The sequence below is a fragment of the Euphorbia lathyris genome, chromosome 8, assembly GCF_963576675.1.
Source record: "Euphorbia lathyris chromosome 8, ddEupLath1.1, whole genome shotgun sequence".
NCBI classification, from domain to species: Eukaryota; Viridiplantae; Streptophyta; class Magnoliopsida; order Malpighiales; family Euphorbiaceae; genus Euphorbia; species Euphorbia lathyris.
Genome location: NC_088917.1, coordinates 16896981 through 16921179, shown reverse-complemented (window position 1 = coordinate 16921179; position 24199 = coordinate 16896981). Strand labels below are relative to the sequence as shown.

Below are 24199 nucleotides of genomic sequence, written 5' to 3'. Positions count from 1 at the left end.
AATTTATAATTATAATTAAATAAATAAATTGTCCAGTATTATATACATTACCGACAAAATTTCCGTCAGTATTTCGTCGTAAATCGATCAGGTTATTTGTCCATCTAGCACATTAGCGACTACTTGTAGTCGCAGAATATGGTCGGTAAAATTGCGACTATTCAGCGACTAAATAAAACAGTCGCTATAGTCTGCGACTATAGTAAAAAATGGTCGGCGTTTGTCCAGCGGCTAGGTACTTACCGACTGAATGCATTTGATCGGTAAACCACTTTAGCTACCGAATTAGCTACCAGAAGTGCGGTAGCTAACTAGCTGTTTTCTTGTAGTGTATAGTGTAGGGAGCTTAGGAGATGACGGAGTGAAGGACATCGTGGAGCAGGTTCATGTTCGTAATTGTACATTCCTTAATACTCAAAATGGTGTAAGAATCAAAACATGGCCTGTAAGTATAAAAATAATTCATACTAAATAATTAATAACTTAGATTTAACACAATATTTTACGATTTCAGGGTTGCCGAAGGATTGCATTGCTCCCTCTTCAATATGGTCCTCCTGTAAAACGATGTATGTGACGATTAGAGAGCAATCCCTGTGGTGGATAGGACAGACAACTGCCTTGAATTTCTGGACTGATATTTGGATCCAGCCTACGGTTGCGGATCAACTGCAAATAGATTTGAAAATTCAACGAGGGATGTTTACAAGCGTTGAGGAATTCCTGGTCAATTCGGAATGGATTAACATTGAGCATCTGCCTCCAGAGGTTCAGGATAATATTCGCTTGGTAAAGGAAGAATCGGATGAGGCCGATTTCTGCATTTGGAAACCTGCAGTGAAGGGAATCCTCACCGCGAAGGCTCTATATAACACATTGTACCCTAGCCAGGGCCCGACCTCTTGGGCTAAATTTATTTGGGACCTGCGCATCCTGTTGGATCAAATAAATAAACTTTCAAAGGTAACAGATGAAGAGTATAATTGATGGAAGAAAATTCTCTTGTCTTACTACTTGTATTAATAGGTATTTATAGATTACAAACATGACTCTTAGTAAACCACATTAACTCTCTATAACTACAGATACAGACACAGATACAGAAATGACTCTTGGACACTCTATAAATACAGATATAGAAATGACTATTGGATAATACACTGAACCACATTAAAGACTCTATTAATTATAAGTTTATTATTTCAACACACCCCCTTAAACTTATAATTTTTTTTATCCCTTATTTACACCAAGAACAGCTCTCAATCTGCTGAAATCTTCCAACTTCAAAGCTTTAGTAAAAATATCAGCAACTTGATCTTTGGATGGTACATGCTTGAGTTGAATTTCTTTCCTTCCAATGCATTCTCTAATAAAGTGATACTTGGTGTCAATGTGTTTGCTTCTATCATGAAAGATCGGATTTTTAGCCAACGCAATAGCTGACTTATTATCAACAAAAACATCAGTTGCTCTATTTAGAGCAAACTTCAAACTTTTTAACATCCGTCTCAACCATATTGCATGACAAACACAAGAAGCTGCTGCAACATACTCTGTTTCATATGTTGAAAGTGTAACAATTGCTTGTTTCTTAGAACTCCAAGCAAAAACAGCAGTTCACATAAAAAACACAAAACCAGTTGTGCTTTTTCTATCATCAACATCTCCTCCCCAATCACTATCACTGAATCCATACAATAATCTGAAATTGTTCCGGGAAGAGTAAAATAAACCATAATCCAGTGTACCTTTGATGTATCGAAGTATTCGTTTTGCTGCCTCCATATGAGTTAAAGTTGGAACCTCCATGTAACGACTAATGAGTCCAACTCCATATAAGATATCTGGCCTTGTACATGTCAAAAATCTCAGCCTTCCAACCAACCTTCTAAATAAAGTTGGATTCACCTTTTCTTCATCATCATGCTTTGACAACTTATTTTGACAATCCACTGGCGTAGAAGCTGAATTGCATTTATCCATCTTGAATTCTTTTAAAATAGCTTCTGCATATGACTTCTGAGACAAAAAAACACCTTCATCACTTTGCTTAACTTCAATGCCCAAATAATATGACATCAGCCCCAAATCCGTCATCTCATAATTATTTGTCATCAACTTCTTAAATTCTTCAATCATCTTTTGATCAGATCCTGTGAAAATTAAATCATCAACATACAAGCATACATACATTATTTTTCCATCCTCATTCTCCTTGATATACAAAGCATGCTCATATGGACATCTTGTGAAGCCATTCTTCTGGAAATAATCATCGATGCAAGAATACCAAGCCCTTGGAGCTTTCTTAAGGCCATACAAAGCCTTTTTTAACTTCAACACCTTATCTTCTTGCCCTTTCACAGTATAACCCAATGATTGATTGACATAAACTTCTTCTTAAAGAGTTCGATTTAAGAATGCTGATTTGACATCCATTTGGTGAATTTTCCATCCTTGTTGAGCTGCCAAAGAAATAACTAATCGAATTGTCTCAATTCGAGCCACCGGAGCAAAAACTTCTTCATAATCAATTCCGGCCTTTTGAGAAAAACCTTTTGCAACAAGGCGAGCTTTATACTTCTCCACTTTTCCTTTGGCATTTTTCTTTATTTTGAAAATCCACTTCACTGCTACTACTTTTTTTTCCCTTTGGCAATGTTGTCAATTCCCAAGTGTCATTCTTCTTTATGGAATTTATTTCTTCATCCATTGCTTGTCTCCATTTCTTTTCCTGAACAGCTTCTTCAAATTGTACAGGTTCTGTATCAGTAAACAAATAAAATAAAGTAGCGGTATCTACTTCTTCAGTTTCTGCATAAATCTCACTCAAGCTTCTCATTCGAGGCTGCCTTTCTGATGAACTTTTTGGGGATGAGTCTGTCACATTTGTCTGAGATGTGGAAGGTGAATTCGGTGGTGTGATAATTACATCTTCATTTTGACCTGCAAAATCATCATCATATACAGGAAGAAAATCATAATTTTCATCTTCTGGAATCTTCCAATTCCAAGAGCTTTCTTCTTGAAATTCTGCATCTCTGCTTATCACAACTTTTCTATTCATAGGATTATAAAATTTATAACCTTTGGAATTTTTTGCATAGCCAATAAACACCATCTTCTCACTTTTATCATCCAATTTGCTTCTCAATTCGTCAGCAACATGAACATAACCAAGACAACCAAATACTTTTACATGAGAAATATTTGGTTTCTTTCCACACCATGCTTCATTAGGGGTCTTTCGTAAAAGCTTCTTTGAAGGACTTCTATTATTTAAATAGACTGCACGTTACTGCTTCTGCCCAAAATTCTTTTGGCATACCTTTGCACTTCATCATGCTTCGAGTCATGTTAAGAATGGTTCTATTTTTCCGTTCCACGACACCATTTTGTTGAGGAGATCTTGGAACAGTAAGCAATCGACGAATTACTGGGACCACAAATATCTGCATGCACCAATTCAAGTGGCTTTGATGTGCTTGACAAAGACTCCTTTGGAAAACTCCTTCTGGATTGCTTCCCGTACATCCTTCACAAATCTGATTAGGATGATTTATGGAAGGTAATCCATGCACCATTTGTTGCTTGCACATTTGCTCCAGTCCACCAAAATTCAAATGACCCATTCTGAGATGCCACAACCATGTAGAATCTGATGAGGCTTTCAAATACATAGGACGATCACTGCTGATTTTTAATTTGAACATCTTGTTTGCAGACATAGGAACTTTTGCAATCATTTTTTTCTTTTCATCTTTCATAACCAGCCCATTCCTGTTCATCGTCCGCCTCTGCAAAATTGGCATGTTCGTCTTTAAAAGGTTCAGATTTACACTTGTTAGACGAGGTGCCGCGGCCTAATCTCCCGGGCGGACCGGGGGGTGGAAAACTCATGGCGACGTAAGCGGTGATTGGCGCTGAAAGCAACCAATCGTGGAATCAAGCTGCTCGGCAGGACCGGAGCTCGGAGTATGGAAGAGTCGCCACCCACGAATGAGAAAATGAACACCGATCCCTTGTGGGAGACCGGTGAGGGTTCGAGAAACTTAGGTACGAGCCGAGAAGGCTAGCTCCTTTCCGGAGAAAGGCTACTAGGCACCCCGACATCGCCCGGTTATGAACCACCGGCTACCTACTCAGCGTGTTAGGTGATAACGGACTAATCGCATATTTCTTTAAGTTTAAAATTCATTTGAAACCTTTTCTTTCTCGCTTTGAAAACCGTTTTGAGCATGTTATTTGAAAGCCATTTTAGTAAAGAGTCACCCATTTTGCATAAATTTAAAGTATGTAGGAGAAAGAGGGGGAGAAGAAAGAATTGATTTGTTTACAATGTGATTTATGATTCGTACTACACACTAACTCTAAACTAGGCTCACTTCCCAAAAATGAGTTTATTTACATGGTTCGTACCTTAATCGCCGTTGGAACGATTTAGGTACGTTTCAAAACCCTGTTAATGGCGTTCACTCGAACCGCCGTTGGAACGACTCGAGCGTTTGAAAACGTTGAGATAAAAGCTTTTAACAAGAAAACGTGATTAAACATACAAGTCAATTTATTTTGTACAAAACCATTTAATTAGGAAAACAATTCAAAAACTCTATTATTAAAAGCAACTTTAAGAAACGGTTTTAATTACAAGGTTCGCTTAATCCGTCGTTGGAACGAATTAAGGTTTTTAAAACATGATATTTTGGAAACGATTTAAAGATGTCAAGAAAACGTTATTTACACTTTGGGAACATCTAGAAAAGCTTTAATTTAAACCAACAAATTAAACTCTCTTTTTTGTGATTTATTTTCCCCTTTTCACTTAATTAACCTTTACTTGAATATATTCACAAGAATGAACCATTTAAATCCCCAAAATTCACTAAGTAAAACAAATTGGAAATATATACATATAAAGGTCAAAAAGTGAAGTGAATATACATATATACATATATATATATATATATATATATATATATACATTTTCATCTAAAAATAAGGATATATCTATAGATAAAAAAAAATAAGTAAAAGATACTAAATATACGTATAATGAGGATAATGAAAGATACTAAGTATAATACACTTTTATCCTAATTAAAAAAACATGTAAAGCAATGAACAAAGTTCATTAAGAATAAAAAAAATAAACCTTATATCCCAAAATAACTATTATAATAAATATATAGGAAATAACCCTCCCAAATGTACATTAAACATCAAAATAACATCTAATTATCCTCAAAACATCTACTAATTAATTACCCCAAAATGCCCAAGTAAATAACCCTCTAAAATAACACCCAATATAGTTTAAATGAGTTAAAAGAAAATATATACATATAGTTTTGCAAAATCAAATTAATGAAAATGATACCCAAATGTACAAAATAAATAAATACATAATAAGTAATTATTAGTTATATACCTCAAAAATACTTTAAAAAAACATATTGCATAATTGTACATATACATATACAAGAATAAATGTCAAAGAGATGAGGAAAAGGTCCAAAAATAGACTTTGTAAAATTCCAGCAGCTTTACCGACGGAAAATCCGTCGGTAAACTGCTTTTAGTGACAGAAATGGCAAAATTACAGAAACAGCCCCAAACTTTACAGATTTATTCAAAAGCTTTAGATTAGATTTATTCTATCGTTTTGGACCTCCGAGCTACCCAAATTGGATCATAGCCTGTAACGGAGAATCCTAAAACCATGTTTTATTTTAAAACGTTATTTCGAAATATTTTCAAAACTTATAATTACAACGTTTTTATTAATCCCGAACTACCTTTGGGTCGGATCACGGTTCGTATTGGGATATTAAAACGAGGTTTTTTATTTCAAAACAAAAAACGAACGTTTATTTAATACGAGACAAAAATAAATAAATACGGGAAATTAAATAAGACGTGATAAATAAATAACTAAATAAATAAAAACTATATCCTAAAAAAATAAAATAAGAAAATAAATTAAATGAATAAATAAATTAAATAAATAAAACGAGTCTAGTCCTCGGATAATACCTCAATATCGGTATCTGACAGTCAAAGTCGGTCGATTCCACGAGTTGTGATTTTCCGGTTTTTTGTGTTTTTCGTCTTTTTAGTAAAAATTTGAACTTTTGGGAAATTCGGACTTTTTGAGAAAAAAATATTTTTCTCAAAAAAAATTCACTTTCTCTCTCTAAAAATGTCTAGAGTGAGAAAGCTCTCCAAAAATCCTCCTCTTCAATGCATGGGGATCCGTGCCTTAAATAGGCAACTGATCCCGGAAGCTTTGGGCGACGCCCAAATAAAATTGGGCGTCGCCCAAAGCCAGTTGGGCGAACGCCCAACCTAGTTGGGCGGACGCCCAACTTATGTTGGGCGAACGCCCAACTCTCGTTGGGCGGACGCCCAACCTCAGTTGGGCGAACGCCCAACATGGTTGGGCGAACGCCCAACTATCGTTGGGCGTACGCCCAACCTCAGTTGGGCGCGCGCCCAATCAGCATTGGGCGCGCGCGCCCAATCAGCATTGGGCGCGCGCGCCCAACTGATGTTGGGCGTCCGCCCAACGTCGCTGGGCGCTCGCCCAGCGGCTGCCGGGCGCGCTCGCCCAGCTGCCGTCGGGCGTGCGCCCAGCGGCCGTCGGGCGTGCGCCCCGCGCTGTCGGGCGCCCGCGCCCAACGATCGTCGAACGTGCGCTCCGCGCTGCCGGGTGTGCACGTCCAGCGGATGTCGAGCGTGCGCCCCGCGCTTCCGAGCGTGCGTCCAACTGTCGTCGGACACGCATCGGCTGCCGCTAGGCGCTCGCGCCACGTCGCTGAGCACTCGCAAGCCGTCCACTTGACGATCGCGACTCCCATCAACTTTTCCTTTCTTTATTATATATTTTTGTTTTAAAACTTCCGGAATCAACCGCTTCGACCGTCTTATTACAGGTTTTCGTCACAGGTCCTCCGACTCGGTGTCTACAGTTGCCCCTACTTTTCTATTTTGACAGTGATGTGTGTGTTTTGAAAATGTTTTTTACTAGCACGGCACATGCAATGGAAATATATTAAAGTAAAAGACACATATAGAGTAGGAGGAAGAATACCTGATCTCCACGCTGCATGCTCCGGCTTTGTCTTCGATCTTCGCCTCGGTTGTCCCGCCCTTACCTCTGAATCGACTGCAGACGAACGCTCCTTTCGGCGATCCTAGTCTCTAAATCGACCGCAGGTATATAGCTCTATCTAGCGACCCTAGTCTAAATCGACCGCATGTAAAGTTGCTCTTTCTAGCTACCCTAGTTTCCAAATCAACCGCAGGTAAAATTGCTCTCTTTAGCGACCCTAGTCTAAATCGACCGCAGGTAACATTGCTCTCTCTAGCGACCCTAGCCTAAATCGACCGCAGGTAAAGTTGCTCTTTCTAGCTACCCTAGTCTCCAAATCAACCGCAGGTAAAATTGCTCTTTCCAGCTACCCTAGTTTCTAAATCAACCGCAGGTAAATTTGCTCTTTCCAGCTACCCTAGTCTCTAAATCAACCACAGGTAAAATTGCTCTTTCTAGCGACCCTAGTCTAAATCGACCGTAGGTAAAGTTGCTCTTTCTAGCTACCCTAGTTTTCAAATCAACCGCAGGTAAAATTGCTCTTTCCAGCTACCCTAGTCTCTAAATCAAACGCAGGTAAAATTGCTCTTTCCAGCTACCCTAGTCTCTGAATCAACCGCAGGTAAAGTTGCTCTTTCTAGCTACCCTAGTCTCCAAATCAACCGCAGGTAAGATTGCTCTTTCCAGCTACCCTAGTTTCTAAATCAACCGCAGGTAAAATTATTTCGTTTGTATATCTCTAAATCAACTGTTCGACCCTAATCTATACATCGATTGTGGGCGTCCTCTCGTTTTGCATATCTCTAAATCAACCGTTCAACCCTAATCTATACATCGATCGCGGGCATCCTCTCATTTTGCATATCTCAAAATCCATCGTTCTACCCTAATCTCTACATCGATCGCAGGCGTTTTCTTGTATTGTAGATCTCCAAATCGAACATTCGACCCTAATCTATACATCGATCGCAGGCGTCCTTTCGTTTGCACATCTCCAAATCAACCGTTCGACCCTAATCTCTACATCGATTGCAGGCGTCCTTTGATGATGATAGCTGGGCTTTATCACTCGTCCGAGAGTTTTTGACCGCAGTCGCTTTGATATTTGGGCTTTATCACTCGTCCGAGAGTTTTTGACCGCAATCGCTTTGATATTTGGGCTTTATCACTCGTCCGAGAGTTTGTGACCGCAGTCGCTTTGATATTTAGGCTTTATCACTCGTCCGAGAGTTTGTGACCGCAGGCGCTTTGATATTTGGGCATTATCACTCGTCCGAGAGTTTGTGACCGCAGTCGCGTCTGCGTTTGACCGGAGTCGATGATACCGTAGACCAAAGTTCGTAGCAGGGCATGTGCCTATTGATGATGTCGTGGACCGCAGTCCGTAGCGGGGCCTGTGCCCGTTGGTGATGCCGTAGACCGCAGCCCGTAGCGGGGCCTGTGCCCATTGATAATGCCGTAGACCGCAGTCCGTAGCGGGGCCTGAGCCCATTGATGATGCCGTAGAGCGCAGTCCGTAGCGGGGCCTGTGCCCATTGATGATGTCGTAGATCGCAGTCCGTAGCGGGGCCTGTGCCCATTGATGATGCCGTAGACCGCAGTCCGTAGCGGGGCCTGTGCCCATTGATGATGCCGTAGACCGCAGTCCGTAGCGGGGCCTGTGCCCATTGATAATGCCGTAGACCACAGTCCATAGCGGGGCCTGTGCCCATTGATAATGCCGTAGACCACAGTCCATAGCGGGGCCTGTGCCCATTGATCGAATTTTAATTTACCTATCGGAGCCTGCCTAAACTCGCACGGATTTCTTGGAGCTATCCGAGTATTTCTGCCTGCGGCTTGACTTGAGTCACGCCCACCATCTGGTGAATATTTTTATGGTATGACCTAGTGTAGTGATATGTATGCACATGATTATGAATGAATATTTTTCTCTCTCTTTCTCTTCTTTTTTTTTTATACATTGCTTCCCTCCTATTTTCTTTACAGGGAGACCTCCATTCTATTGACCGAAGATTATAGGAGAACGTGGCGGTTGGGCAAGGGGAGTGGCTACTAGATGCTGACGCTCAGATCAGACATCGTAGTCGGGATAAGGAGGATGAGCGCTCCAACTGGGAGGAGCGAGGCCGAGCAACCGAGGAGAGGAGCCGTGTGGATATAGAAGCCCAGCGAGCTGCTGAGGGGAGTTTGCGGATTGCGGTGGAGAGCCGCCGAGTTGCCAAGGAGTGGGAACCTTACTTCGGAGGCTTTGATTCGTTTGAGGGATTTTGGGACTTTGGGATTCCTTCTCATTGATAGTCCCGTCATTATTTCGGTTTACAACTTTATTAGTACTACCGTGATGTATGGCGGGTATATGTGAAAAAGATATTTGGGTAGGCTTTTTATTTGGTGGTGGGGAAAAAAAATGTATAACTCATGACTTACAATACCATGCATTCAGTCGATCATAATAATTCCAATCATTCTCTTCAAATATATTCATGCCTTTATTTATTTACAAACAACAGAAATACTTAGCCGCTTATACATTATTTTTATAATTGCTCAAGATACAACTACTGTTACCAGGACTCGCCTTTTTTCGGTTTTCAGATCCCAGCGATTTTTCAACTCTCCTTTTATTATCCCGGAATTTTCAAATGAACGCCCTTTCGGGTTTTCACCCATTGGGATGTCCCTTATTGTTGCATAGGTCGCCCTTTGCGGGTTTTCGACCTATCGGGAATTTTTATTTCTTTCTCTTTTTTTTTACGAAAAGTATTTCTTAAGCCTATCCAGATTGGTAGGTTCGGAGAACTCCATGCCGTCCATAGTAGTTAACTTCACCGCTCCCTTGCTTAGTATCTTCTTCACGAAGAACGGCCCTTCCCAGTTAGGTCTAAACTTGCCCCTAGGGTCGGTGTGTGTCACTCGGATCTGTTTCAGCACCATATCCCCTTCCTTGATAGGGCTGGCCTTGACCTTTTTGTTAAAGGCCCGGGCCATCCTTCTTTGATATAACTGCACATGGTAAAGAGCCTCCAACGCCAACTGTTCATATCGGTTCTTCACCCATTCTGTCTCGGGAATCTCTGCTTCTACCGCGATTCTCAGCGATCGTTTTTCAATCTCAATTGGCAGGACTGCTTCTGCCCCATACACTAAGGAGAACGGTGTTGCCCCAGTTGACCTCCTAATCATCGTGCGATAAGCCCATAAAGCGAGTGGAAGCTGTTCGTGCCAGTTCCGGTGCGATTCTACTGTCTTTACGAGAATCCTTTTAAGGTTCTTATTAGCCGCTTCTACTGCGCCATTAGCTTGCGGACGATACGAAGAAGACCTATGATGTTCAATACCGTATTCTTGGAATAGACTTTTCACTTCTCCTTAAAACTGGACCCCATTATCCGTGATCATGTGATGAGGCACTCCGAACCTGGTGATCAAGTGCTTTTCAATGAACTTCCTCATCTGTTTAGACCCCAACTTGCTAAATGATTCTGCCTCTACCCACTTGGTGAAGTAATCAATGGCGACTGCAATGAATTTGTGTCCGTTTGATGCATTAGGCCTCACCTCCCCGATGATATCAATGCCCCAAGCCGCAAACGGCCAAATGGGTGCTAACACGTGCAATTCCATAGCTGGTAAGTGATTATAATCTCCGTGGATTTGACAATCATGGCATTTCTTCGCATACTCGTTACAATCTCTTTACATGGTGAGCCAATAGAAGCCTTGCCTTATGATTTTCTTTGCCAATACTGCTCCTCCCATATGGGCCCCACAAATTCCCGAGTGTACTGACTCCATTGCCTCACGGGCTTCTCCCGCATCCAAGCACCTTAGTTGTAAACCATCGGTGTGCCTTTTGTAAAGCAAGTCGTTGTGGATGACGAACTGCTGAGCTAACCTTCTAATCACAACCTGATCCCTAAGTTCTGATTCTGCCGGGTATGTTCCACTCTTCATGAAGTTTACGATATCGAAATACCAAGGCTTTTCATCTGCCCCCAACAGCATTACATCTTCGTAGCATGGTTTGTGAGACCTCTTCAATACCAAAGGCTTCGAGGCAAGGTTCCGAGGGTTATCCCATACTGATACCAAAGTGGCCAAAGCATCCGCTGCCTGGTTCTGCGCTCGAGGAATGTGATAAAAACGACACTCGCTGAATCTCTGCGCTAATCTCTCCAACTGGTCTAGGTATGGACGCAACCTTTCCTCCCTTACTTCCCAGTTTCCCATGCGCTTGTTCGATAATTAGCTTTGAGTCATCCCAGATTTCAACATATGATGCTCCCAGTGCTGCTAATGACTCCAACCCATAGATGCAAGCTTCATATTCGGCCATATTATTGGTGAGAGGGAAGGATAGCTTCTTTGCCATCGGGATCCTTTCTCCCTCTGGTGAGATGAGTAGCACTCCTACTCCGGCTCCATTCGAATTAACCGCTCCATCGAAGAACATTTTTCACGGTATAACTTCTATTGCGTTCAAGTGCTCATCGGGGAAATCATAGTTTATCTCTTCCTCTTCTGCGTTCAGAGGTTGGTTGGTCAGGAATTCTGCTACAGCTCTCCCCTTGACAACCTTCTTCGTTACATATTCGATATCAAATTCGGACAAGAGCAACAACCATCGGGCTAGCTTCCCTGTTAGAGACGGAGTTCGGTACAGATACTTTACGGGATCCATCCGGGAAATAATGATCACTTTGTAAGATTGAAAATAGTGTCGTAGTTTCTTTGTTAGCCATACTACTGCCACGCACGTCTTTTCGATCATGTTATACTTAAGCTCGTATTCCAGGAACTTCTTACTCAAATAATACACCGCGTGCTCCACACCGGTGTCTCCTTCTTGGGCCAGCATTGCTCCAATAGATCGCTCTTCGATTGCTACATAGAGGAGAAGCGGTTTTCCAAGTTTAGGCGGTCTCAGGACTGGCGGATTAGACAAGTGGTTCCGGACGTTCTCTAAGGCTTGCTGACACTTATCATTCCAAATCGTGGGTTGATCTTTTCGTAGCAACTTAAAGATCGGCTCGCAGATTGCAGTGAGTCTTGCTATGAACCGACTGATATACTGAACCTGCCCCAGGAATCCTCTCACTTCTTTCTCATTCTTTGATGCCGGCATTTCCTGTATGGATTTCACTTTATCGGGATCCGCCTCAATCCCCTTATTGTTGATTACATAGCCTAGGATTTCCCCCGAGGAAACGCCAAAGAAGCACTTCTTCGGGTTCAACCTTAGCTTGAATTCTGCGATTCGGGCCAAAAACTTTCCAAGTGCCACGAAATGCCCTTCTCTTGTCTCTGACTTGACCATCATGTCATCCATATAGACCTCCACCTCTTTGTGTATTATGTCGTGGAACAGTGCCGTAGCCATTCGCTGATAAGTTGCCCCGGCGTTTTTTTTAAAACCAAATGGCATTACTCTATAGCAATATGTCCCCCACTCAGTAGTGAACGAGGTCTTTGCTTTGTGCTTCTCGGCCATCTGAACCTGCATGTAGCACATGACGCCATCCACATTCGTGTGCAAGACACTTGATGCTGCATTATCGATCACTACATCGATGCGAGGCAATGCGAATTCATCTTCAAGCCTTGTTGAGATCTCTATAGTCGACGCACATTCGCACCTTACCGTCCTTTTTTGCGATTGGCACTACATTTGCCACCTATGGCGGATATTCAATTACTTCGATGAAACCTGCCTCTAACTGTTTCTTCACTTCTTCCCTGATCTTATCTGCCCATTCCGGCCTCATGCATCGGAGCTTATGTTTCACAGGCTTAGCCTCGGGGTATGTTGGAATACGGTGAGCTACGATGGATTTATCAATTCCTGGCATGTCTTCATACGTCCAAGCAAACACTATTTCGTATTTTTTTTTAATTATTCTCTCAAATTCTTTCCTCTCTTCAATAGTTAATTCTTGAGCAATTTGTATAAGTTTAGGATTTTCATCCGTGCCAAGATTGAAAGTTGACATTTCTATTGTATTGATTTCAAATGTAGGCATGTTATATGAATGAGAATGCATGGAATGATCAAAACCAACATCAAGCAAGTAAGCAAAATCAGAATTCATTTCATTGATAGTATTGGTGAGTACATCATCAGATTCAAACAAAGCGGTAATCTAGTTGTCATCAACAGGGTTCTCGAGTTTCTCATAAGTCTTAGAGGTACTGGGCTCATCCACCGCTTCCACGGTGGCCTCAATAGTGATCATTTGTTCCTCGATATTAAGATCTAACATCATGATCTCCTCGATGAAACAGCTTGCTTCTCCTTTGTCCCAGTCGGTAACATCATTGAAGATCTCAAAACCTGGCAGAATCTTTCCTTCGGTGCTAGCAGCCATTTTCCGCTCATCATCAGACTCATCCCAGATGTTGATCGGAACTCTCTGATTGATACCATCCTCGTCGGAGGAACTTCCCCAAATATCCACGACCATTAGATCCATTATGTGAGGGACGTTCGGATTTATGTAGGAAGGGTCCGACTATCCATACCGAGCCCAGCCTATCAGTTCTTCATAGTCCCTGAGGAACACTCCATTCATTCTTCTAGCGACGAGTGGAATAGCACCCCTTCGGATACACATGAGTTGCTCCTGATCGCTCAAGGTGACCCAACATGAGGCATACTTGAACTTCCATCTCCTAGCATAATCCACGAATGCTTCCTCGAGAAATTGCTTGATCCTTCCTAAATCTTCCAACGACCCAGTCCATGGGATGTACATCTCATATCTCTGCACGAAAGCCTCCATGAGGGACCCCCAGTCCCCTTTTGCCTTTGCCGAGAGCATTCGGTGCCACATCAAAGCTTCTCCTGCGTCAAACATGTAGGCACGAAAACAGTTTATGTGGTCGATGGGGTTCTCATCTCCTTTGTACTTAGCCATGGTTAACACCGCCTCAAGTGTCTCCTCATCGGGTAACATCGGCACTTCCTCTGGGTATCCCCCTGCGGTGTACTTCTTGATGAATATCTTAGTCATTTTTGCCCAATCTGCTTTAACGTGCATTGGAAGAGACATGTAGCACACCAGTGACTCTCCTGCCAATGAGTTGCAAAAAAAGCTCGTAATCTCCTCCTCTTTGAAACCTAGAGGACCCATAGCCGACAGATAAAAATGCAGGTGCTCCATGGGGTCCTTCCCTTCATTATACTTGCTGACAGTCGGAAACGGATGTTTGATAGGCCCAATTTGCATCGCGCTATGTTCCCCTGCCTGTGTTTTATCTCTTCGATACTTCATCAAAAACAAGCTTGACATCAGTGACCAATCATGCTTAGTCGAGTCAGGTAGCGATTGAAACCACTTCAAAGGTTCGCCCACCAGCGAAAGATAGAACCATGGAGCGACTTTTTCCACTTTGTATGGCTCCCCAAACATAGCACACACATATCCATACAAATGAGCTTCGGGGTCTTCTACCCCACTAAACAATTTCAACACAGGCATGATCCTCCGAGATGATACTTCCTCGGTTTCCTCAGTTTTAGTTTTATCGTCCATCACTTCTTCGGTTGGCTCTTCCTCCAAAACAGACACGTATAAACCATTTCCCACATTCCTTTTCTCATTGGAGTCCAACAGTCCTCCTTAAATTCGCAGAATGACTCCACCACAAAGCTCTCTTCCAACCCAGATCTAATTGCGCTCACCCTATGACTAGGCGATGGATTGCACCTAAGGGGAGGGTTTGCTGACGATGGGTCGACTATTTTCTTTTTATCAATCAGATCCTGGATCTCATGCTTTAGCCTCTCATAATTTTCAATGGTGTGCCCGTAGTTACTATGGAACTCGCAATACCCCCTGGTTATCATCCGCAGTGTGGGTCCTGTCTTGTTCTTGGGAGTAAGGGCTTTCAGCAACTCCTTTTTCTGCAATCATTCGAAAACTTTTGCATAGGTCAGATCAAATTGGGCGAACTGCCTTTTCCCCATAGCGTTAAGTTCAAGCACTTTCACTGCGGTAGGTTCTATATTAGTACTTGGCCCTCCGGCACTATACCCCGACTTCGTCCACTTAGTACAAGCTCTTTTCGGCTCTCCATCCCCCTCAATTGTCAAAGTGTAGCCATACATCTGATTAAAATCAGTGAAAGGCCTGCACCGCAACTCATTCTTAACATACGGCAAAGTGTTGCTCCGACGGCTTTTGTTTCACAACTGCTGCCTTAGCTCTCCACCTACTCACAAAGTCGGACAAAGACTCCCCAACCTGCTGCTTGGTGCTCTCTAGCTCCCTCAAAGTAACCTCAAACATAGTGTTGAAGCTAAATTGGGTGATGAATACCTTCGCTAGTTCTTTCCAATCTCTCTTCGTTCCTAGTGGCAATGCATGAAACCACATGAGGGTAACTCCTTCCAGATAGGCGCTGAACAACCCTAGGATTTGTTCCTCAGTCAGAATTATATGTTTCATTGCTGCCACATATTGGTTCACATGGGCGGTAGGATCCCCAGTTCCATCGAACTTCTTCATGTTCGGGAGCTGGAATTTCAAAGGCAAAGCAGTCGCCGATAAGCAGTTCTTCAAGTTATAAAAATCCTGACTCCCAGAGCCTACCCCGCATAGATCATGCACTTCATGAGTGATGTGCTGCTTCCATTCCTCTTCCCTTTGTTTTCTCTTTCCCAAACTGCTTGTTACGCAATCTTGATAGTTATTTCCAAAACGGGGACCCGTGCTCACAATGCTCTTAGCTGGTTTACTGCCACTCTTGTTACTCTTAATTGCAAGCTCGTCCAGCTGGACTAAAATTGCGGTTAACTGATCGTTGAGGTTGTTTACCACTCTATCTACCCCTGATATTCTCTCATCTGGCATAGACATACTGACCGAAGATTGAGCTGATTCGGACAACGATGATTCGGACGTCACAACTGCTGATTCGGAACTGATGATCTGTAACTGATCAAACTGCCTGACTAGCCGATTACTCTTGCGGAACCACAACCGCTTAATGATGAAGTCTGCGTGAACGACGTCCATTAGTATGTATGCATGATTTTATATGCATGATTCGTGGTGTGTGCGTTTATTTATTTACGGATATATAAGATAAGAACAAACGTCAGTCTAATTACACGTATCACAGCATCTCTCTTCCACCCTTATTCCTCCACACACTCGATGGTCCAAGTCTCTTTCCTAGGGTTTTGGTTTGGGGCTCACATTGCGGTCCAGGGGACGCGTGATGCCGATGATTATTACGAAAAAATAAATCATCTATCAGACAATACAGTTCGTTTTGACGTATCAACGTTCAGTGACTAAGATATCGACCAAGTTGGATTGTCCTTTCGGAATAACTCGTCTTTTGTCATTTTGCGAGACGCGGTAATTCGAGTTTTGACTCCCTTCGAGCGCGTCTCAAATTTTTAGATGCGGTACGAGTTATTCTTTTGGTTCAATCGTTCGTTTATTGACAATGACTCGTTCCCTTTTATTCGCGTGGGTTCGTGTCTCGATTTTTGGATTACAACAGGATCTTTTGGATCTATCGAGAGACGTAACCACGTGTTTATTTAGTGATGAAAGCACTTTTAAGGAACAGACTCATCGCGTAATGTGTTTGTTTTTTAGCGTTAAGAATCCGTTTGCTCGTTTTTGCTACGTGAAAAGACGGCGAGTCTTATTTGAGCGCACGATAATCTTTCGGCTAATAACAACTCTTTATTTCTTCCAATTTACGGGATATATCATCCTAGCGTGGTTATAGAAAATCAACGTTTCGTTGAATCGCATGCTTATTCGAAGCAGGGATATTACCGTTCTTTTTCATTTCGGCACGAGTTAAGCAAACACGCATGTCGGGGCATATTTCTTGTAGTTTTGGTAACGATCTAAATGATCGAGCCATTAATCAAACCCACAGTCTCGTCCATATGGTGCAATCATGCGGTTTCTTTAATTCAGCTTCGTGATTTTAAACGGCGTATTTACCCGTTCGAGGCACGTATTTAACGATATTGGTTTATTTTCTTTAACTACTCTCGGGATTGACATATATCGTAGATACGGAATAATTTTGGTCGTTTTTATTTTTGTTTTCCTTTTATTTTCTTAGTCACTTTTGCGGATACGTCCATTTCTCCTTAGAACAACGCAAGGTATAACGTAAGAGCTTGTCTTTTATTCGGAAGGGACGGGCCACGTTTACAAAACTCTTTACGTTACAACGGGGTCGTTCAAAACAGAAATGTTCTTCGTTTTCGTTTTATCATAATTTCGTTTTATCCCAACCTATTTAAAGAATGTGAATAACGGCTACTGTTAATATAGTCTTTTGAATCAAGATATAACTATCCTTAATACCAAACCGATTCATACTAATACGTGCTTACGTCATAACGCATTTCCTGAATATGCGCCTTCTTCGGGACACGGAAAGGGACCAGGCGGGTCGCACAAGTTCATTCATACGAGATGACTAAGTCGTCTTTAGTTCGAATCGTTTCGATGTTTGGGGTAGTTTGTACATCGGTTTCAGAGTATATATTAACGTATCGTTTCATTTTCTTTACATATTTTAGGATTAGACACGTATCATGGCTATTTGAAAACACGAACTGATTCATTCATCACATCAAAAATGGTAACGGGTAATCCTATGGCAACTTCTAAGGCTACTATATGCTGACACGGCTGATCGCGAGACCTCACAGGACCGCACAAATTCGCCCCTAACGAATGGATGGGGACCCTTTGGCGCCTTACTGTAAGGGGGAACTTACACTAGCCTCTTTCGAGCGACGAATGGACTCTCGCTAGAGGTTTCGCGGAAATTACCCAAAAGGTTTGCAATAATGCTTATGAATGCATACGAAAAGAAATAATACGATCCGTCCCCGTTAAGGGCTTAATACACGCCTTCCGGAATCAAATTTCTCGCTTCCCCAGCAGAGTCGCCACTTGTTAGACGAGGTGCCGCGGCCTAATCTCCCGGGCGGACCGGGGGGTGGACACCTCATGTCGACGTAAGCGGTGATTGGCACCGAAAGTAACCAATCGTGGAATCAAGCTGCTCGGCAGGACCGGAGCTCGGAGTATGGAAGAGTCGCCACCCACGAATGGGAAAATGAACACCGATCCCTTACGGGAGACCGGTGAGGGTTCGGAAAACTTAGGTACGAGCCGAGAAGGCTAGCTCCTTTCCGGAGAAAGGCTACTAGGCACCCCGACATCGCCCGGTTATGAACCACCGGTCTCCTACTCAGCGTGTTAGGCGATAACGGACTAATCGCATATTTCTTTAAGTTTAAAATTCATTTGAAACCTTTTCTTTCTCGCTTTGAAAACCGTTTTGAGCATGTTATTTGAAAGCCATTTTAGTAAGGAGTCACCCATTTTGCATAAATTTAAAGTATGTAGGAGAGAGAGGGGGAGAAGAAAGAATTGATTTGTTTACAATGTGATTTATGATCCGTACTACACACTAACTCTAAACTAGGCTCACTTCCCAAAAATGAGTTTATTTACATGGTTCGTACCTTAATCGCCGTTGGAACGATTTAGGTACGTTTCAAAACCCCGTTAATGGCGTTCACTCGAACCGCCGTTGGAACGACTCGAGCGTTTGAAAACGCTGAGATAAAAGATTTTAACAAGAAAACGTGATTAAACATACAAGTCAATTTATTTTGTACAAAACCATTTAATTAGGAAAACAATTCAAAAACTCTATTATTAAAAGCAACTTTAAGAAACGGTTTTAATTACAAGGTTCGCTTAATCCGTCGTTGGAACGAATTAAGGTTTTTAAAACATGATATTTTGGAAACGATTTAAAGATGTCAAGAAAATGTTATTTACACTTTGGGAACATCTAGAAAAGCTTTAATTTAAACCAACAAATTAAACTCTCTTTTTTGTGATTTATTTTCCCCTTTTCACTTAATTAACCTTTACTTGAATATATTCACAAGAATGAACCATTTAAATCCCCAAAATTCACCAAGTAAAACAAATTGGAAATATATACATATAAAGGTCAAAAAGTGAAGTGAATATACATATATATATATATATACATTTTCATCTAAAAATAAGGATATATCTATAGATAAAAAAATAAATAAGTAAAAGATACTAAATATACGTATAATGAGGATAATGAAAGATACTAAGTATAATACACTTTTATCCTAATTAAAAAAACATGTAAAGCAATGAACAAAGTTCATTAAGAATATAAAAAATAAACCTTATATCCCAAAATAACTATTATAATAAATATATAGGAAATAACCCTCCCAAATGTACATTAAACATCAAAATAACATCTAATTATCCTCAAAACATCTACTAATTAATTACCCCAAAATGCCCAAGTAAATAACACCCAATATAGTTTAAATGAGTTAAAAGAAAATATATACATATAGTTTTGCAAAATCAAATTAATGAAAAGGATACCCAAATGTACAAAATAAATAAATACATAATAAGTAATTATTAGTTATATACCTCAAAAAATACTTTAAAAAAACATATTGCATAATTGTACATATACATATACAAGAATAAATGTCAAAGAAATGAGGAAAAGGTCCAAAAATAGACTTTGTAAAATTCCAGCAGCTTTACCGACGGAAAATCCGTCGGTAAACTGCTTTTAGTACAGAAATGGCAAAATTACAGAAACAGCCCCAAACTTTACAGATTTATTCAAAAGCTTTAGATTAGATTTATTCTATCGTTTTGGACCTCCGAGCTACCCAAATTGGATCATAGCCTATAACGGAGAATCCTAAAACGATGTTTTATTTTAAAACGTTATTTCGAAATATTTTCAAAACTTATAATTACAACGTTTTTATTAATCCCGAACTACCTTTGGGTCGGATCACGGTTCGCATTGGGATATTAAAACGAGGTTTTTTATTTCAAAATAAAAAACGAACGTTTATTTAATACCAGACAAAAATAAATAAATACGGAAAATTAAATAAGACGTGATAAATAAATAACTAAATAAATAAAAACTATATCCTAAAAAAATAAAATAAGAAAATAAATTAAATGAATAAATAAATTAAATAAATAAAACGAGTCTAGTCCTCGGATAATACCTCAAGATCGGTATCTGACAGTCGAAGTCGGTCGATTTCACGAGTTGTGATTTTCCGGTTTTTTGTGTTTTTCGTCTTTTTAGTAAAAATTTTAACTTTTGGGAAATTCAGACTTTTTGAGAAAAAAATATTTTTCTAAAAAAAAATTCACTTTCTCTCTCTAAAAATGTCTAGAGTGAGAAAGCTCTCAAAAAATCCTCCTCTTCAATGCATGGGGATCCGTGCCTTAAATAGGCAACGAATCCCGGAAGCTTTGGGCGACGCCCAAATAAAATTGGGCATCGCCCAAAGCCAGTTGGGCGAACGCCCAACCTAGTTGGGCGGACGCCCAACTTATGTTGGGCGAACGCCCAACATGGTTGGGCGAACGCCCAACTATTGTTGGGCGTACGCCCAACCAGCGTTGGGCGCGCGCGCCCAACCGATGTTGGGCATTCGCCCAACGAGCGTTGGGCGTCCGCCCAACGTCGCTGGGCGCTCGCCCAGCGGCTGCCGGGCGCGCTCGCACAGCGGCCGTCGGGCGTGTGCCCCGCGCTGTCGGGCGCGCGCGCCCAACGGTCGTCGAACGCGCGCTCCGCGCTGCTGTGCATGCACGTCGAGCGTGCGCCCCGCGCTGTCGGGCGTGCGTCCAACTATCGTCGGACACGCGTCGGCTGCCGCTAGGCGCTCGCGCCACGTCGCTGAGCACTCACGAGCCGTCCTCTTGACGACCGCGACTCCCATCAACTTTTCCTTTCTTTATTATATATTTTTGTTTTAAAACTTCCGGAATCAACCGCTTCGACCGTCTTGTTACAGGTTTTCGTCACAGGTCCTCCGACTCGGTATCTACAACACTCAGCAGCATAATGCCCAAATTCTTGACAATTGTAACATTGCACACAAGATTTATCACGACCATGCCAATTATTTCCATGGCCATGGAAATTGTTGCCTCTACCACGTCCTCTTGCATTCCATTGCTGATTATTTGTTGCTTCATTATTGTGGAAATTTCTACCACCTCTACCTCTTCCATTATATCCACGATTCCAGCCACGGCCACGGCCTCTACCTCTTGATCTTCCTCTTCCCCTTCCATATCCACCTTCAAATTGCTTCTTTTCTTCTTTATCATTCAAATCTAGTTTCGCCTGCAACACTTGAGCCACAGGTTCTTCTCTATTTTTTAATCTCTCCTCATGGGCTTGTAACAACCCAAGAGTTGATCTACAGACATAGTCTCCAGATCTTTTGATTCTTCAATGGCAGTCACCACGTAATCAAATTTCTGAGTCAAAGAACGAAGGATTTTTTCTATCACAAGAACATCCTCCATTTTTTCTCCATATCTCTTCAACTGATTGACAATTACCAAAGTTCTATTAAAGAACTCATCAATTTTCTCTGACTCTTTCATCTTGAGTTTCTCATACTCACTTCTCAAGGTTTGCAAACGCACCTTCACTACTTTATCTTTCCCCTTAAAGGAATTTTCGAGAATCTCCCATGCCTCCTTCGTTGTTGTTGCAGTCGAAATTTTCACGAACATATTCTCATCCAGACACATGTGGATTAGAGAGAGTGCTTGTTGGTCTTTCTTCCTTTTCACTTTTTGAGCATTCGTCAATTCCTCCTCATTCTCTGGCTGATCATATCCAGTTTCTACCATTTCCCATACATCTTGGGAACCCAACAAAGTCTTCATTCTAATGCACCAATTATCATAGTTTTCCTTTGATAGTTGTGGATATTTGTATGAGATCATTCCATTCATCATTGTAGAGAATTTTTGCTGGCTCTGATACCAAATTTGTTGGATCAAATAAATAAACTTTCAAAGGTAACAGAGGAAGAGTATAATTGATGGAAGAAAATTCTTTTGTCTTACTACTTGTATTGATAGGTATTTATAGATTACAAACATGACTCTTAGTAAACCACATTAACTCTCTATAAATACAGATACAGACACAGATACAGAAATGACTCTTGGACACTCTATAAATACAGATACAGAAATGACTCTTGGATAATACACTGAACCAAATTAAAGACTCTATTAATTATAAGTTTATTATTTCAACACATCCCGCCCTTTAGATTGCTGGTCGTTTGGAGATCGTGGTATGGCCGTCTTCCGACGCAAAACATACTCCAGGAATACGGCATCCAATTGGCACCCCGATGCGTGCTTTGCTGCGCCACCACTGAAACAACTAACCACATATTTATAAACTGTTGTTTTGCAGATGGCCTATGGCGCGAATTGCAGCGGTGGTTCGAATGTCAAATTCCATCGAACTCGATTTGGAATAACTTCCTCGCCTCGTTGTTTAGCATTAAATTCTGTGTGCAGGTTACTTTGCTATGGAGGGTAGCTGTTGTCTCTTGTGTTTGGTTAATCTGGTATGTTAGAAACGAAGTTATTTTCAATGCGGCGCTCCCTTCAATCCAAAACACCGTCGGGATACTCCGGCGCTTGATTCAGGAAACGCAACAGAAACAGCGAGCCTACTGTTCGCCGGCCAGCTACAGCATCATTTCGAACCTTCAGATGACAGCCCGTCCTCCTCCTGCTCCCAACATCGTCATGGTTCGGTGGATTGCTCCTCTAGCGGGTTGGACTAAAGTGAACGTTGATGGTTCTGCACTCGGGACTCCCGGTAATGCCGGCGCTGGTGGCGTTTATCGCAATTCGGGGGGTTACCCGAAAGGGTGCTTCGCCTTTCCTATTCCCTCTAGCTTTGCATATGTCACCGAGATGAAAGCTACTATGTTTGCGATAAAATTAGCTTGGGAAAAGAACTGGCAGAACCTGTGGGTGGAATCTGACTCGATTTATGTCGTGAATTTGTTTAAGCACCGGTCTCTTCAGGTCCCTTGGAAGCTCCGGCAAGAATGGTTGGAATGTTTAGGTATCGCTTCGGGTATGAACATCCACATATCACATATCTACCGTGAGGGAAACCGAGTTGCGGATGCTCTCGCAAAGTACGGGGTTAACGCTTTAGCCATCCTAGGTTCTGTTAATTTACCTTTCTTCTCTTTTGTAGACTTTTGCTTTTATTTAATATAACGGGTTTTAGGGTGCTTGGTCTAGGGGTGCCAACCTAGTCGGGATGTCTGGGACAAGAGGCTCTCTCGTCCCAACCTTTCATAAAAAAAAAAACAATATTTTATTTATTTATTTGTTCCATCTAGGGAGGATCAGGACATGCTAATCAGATTTCATTCAGGGATATCATACTTCATAACTCTAAAAACCCTATCATAATAGATCAACATTACTGCAACGGACACAAATGTGCAAAAAAGGTATAATAAAACTATGTTAAACTTGAATTAATTTATTAATAGACAAATAAATAATTTTTTTTTTATTTAATGCAGGATGTAGCCGTAAAAGTGAATGGAATAATATATAGTGGAGTTAAAGGAACATCAGCAAGCAAGCAATTACATTAGATTGTGATAAAATAGGTTGTGGTAATATAATAATGGATCATATTAATAAGCTCATCCAACCCAGGAAAGCAGATTCATGCCTTTTGTAACCATGTCAATGGAACTTCTACCTTGACTATACTTGTTGTACCTTGTCTTTCAAAATATATATAAGACTATATTGTTCTTTTTTATTTATTTAGTGACCATTGGGTTTTTTTCATTTTTTCATTTTCTTCTTATTGGGTGTTTTACTCCAAATAGTATACATAAAGCGTTGTTTAAGATTAAGAAACAACTTCTAATAATGACCTTAAAGAAAAATCAGAAGTTACGAAACCAAAAATCAGAAAATTCATATTAAGTCAGAAAAATCAGAAGTAACCAAATCGGTGTTCAGAACCATTTTCAGTGCAAGTTGTGAAGGTTAGCGTATGCGAAAGTGAAAAGTTACTGATTGATTATTCCTGAAAAAATTGCAGCTATAACCAACTTTTGATTCCTTTCATTCATCAACGGATACAATTTTCTCTCCTTATTCCATTCTTAAAAAGTAGTTTAGTTTGATAATACCTAAT

General features: G+C 41.2%; 1 pseudogene; it reads left to right on the top strand.

Annotated features, from left to right (window-relative positions):
- Window positions 1-23795, top strand: part of LOC136203867 (probable polygalacturonase At3g15720) — a 30459-nt pseudogene extending 6664 nt beyond the window's left edge.
- The last annotated feature ends 404 nt before the right edge of the window (window positions 23796-24199 follow it).